This window comes from Benincasa hispida, chromosome 1 (genome assembly GCF_027475165.1).
Source record: "Benincasa hispida cultivar pf3 chromosome 1, pf3_genome.v1.1, whole genome shotgun sequence".
NCBI classification, from domain to species: Eukaryota; Viridiplantae; Streptophyta; class Magnoliopsida; order Cucurbitales; family Cucurbitaceae; genus Benincasa; species Benincasa hispida.
In genome coordinates this window covers 51,149,992-51,151,292 of record NC_143478.1, presented here as the reverse complement: position 1 = coordinate 51,151,292, position 1,301 = coordinate 51,149,992, and positions in this window count along the sequence as shown.

Here is a 1,301-nt window from a genome sequence, read left to right as displayed (position 1 = left end):
GTTATTTTATTTTATAATTTTAGTTTTTATTTATTTATTATCATTATATAAAAATATTATTATATTATATTTTTCATACTCGTATTCCCGTTGTGCTCCTTAATTTCATAACACGTTATCAACACGAGCTCATGTCGTTTTTCCCGCTAAAGGTAGATCCTAAAGAAACATAGATCATTTTCATATGTTGGGTGATGAAAAAATGAGCAAAGAAGATTTACGTTTGGCAAACAGTGCAATTACACATACAATACTTATAAATAAAAAATATTTTTCCAAATTAACAATGCTGAAAGCAAAAGTAAATACAATATCAGGTTCTGCAAACTTGATCCAAAGTTTTGTTCTCTAGTCAATCAAAAAGAAATCTTCTAAGTTTTAAAGATATGTGTTACAATGGTTATCGTAATGAGACTGATAGTAAGAATAATGTGGAATATCTATATATCATATCTACTATCTCAAATGAAAAACATATAATGGAAAAGTTGTCTGCTTTATCTTTTGGATTGTATTATATTCATATACGACTAATTGAAACATATGCAACAATGGACTTGAAGTTCATGAATCCAGACATATTTACAATTTGGCATGACCGATTGGGTCATCCAGGATCTATAATGATAAGGAGAATTATTGAAAATTCAAATGGACACGCATTGAAGAACCAGAGAATTCTTCAATCTAATGAATTATCATGTGATGCTTGCTGTCAAGAAAAATTGATAATTAGACCATCACTAGCTAAAGTGGGGACTGAATCATCTACATTTTTAAAACGAACTCATGGTGATATATGACCCATTAACCACCAAGTGGACCATTTAGATATTTTATGGTATTAATAGATGTATCTAACAGATGGTCACACGGTGCTTATTATCAAGTCAAAATCTTGTATTTGCAAAATTACTTACTCAAATAATTAAGTTAAAAGTACAATTTCCTGATTATACAATTAAGACCATTCGTCTTGATAATGTTGGTAAATTTACATCTCAAACTTTTGATAATTATTGTATGTCAATTGGGATAAGTGTTGAACATCATGTAACTCATGTTCATATACAAAATGGTTTAGCATAATCATTTATAAGACGTTTATAATTAACTGCAAGACCATTACTTATGAGAGCTAAGCTTCCTTCATCTGTATGAGGACATGCTATTTTGCATGCAGCATCACTTGTACGCATTAGGCCAGTAGCTTATCATAAGTACTCGCCATTACAATTAGCTTATGGTTATGAGCCAAATATTTCTCATCTGGGAATTTTTGGATGTGCAGTATATGTTCT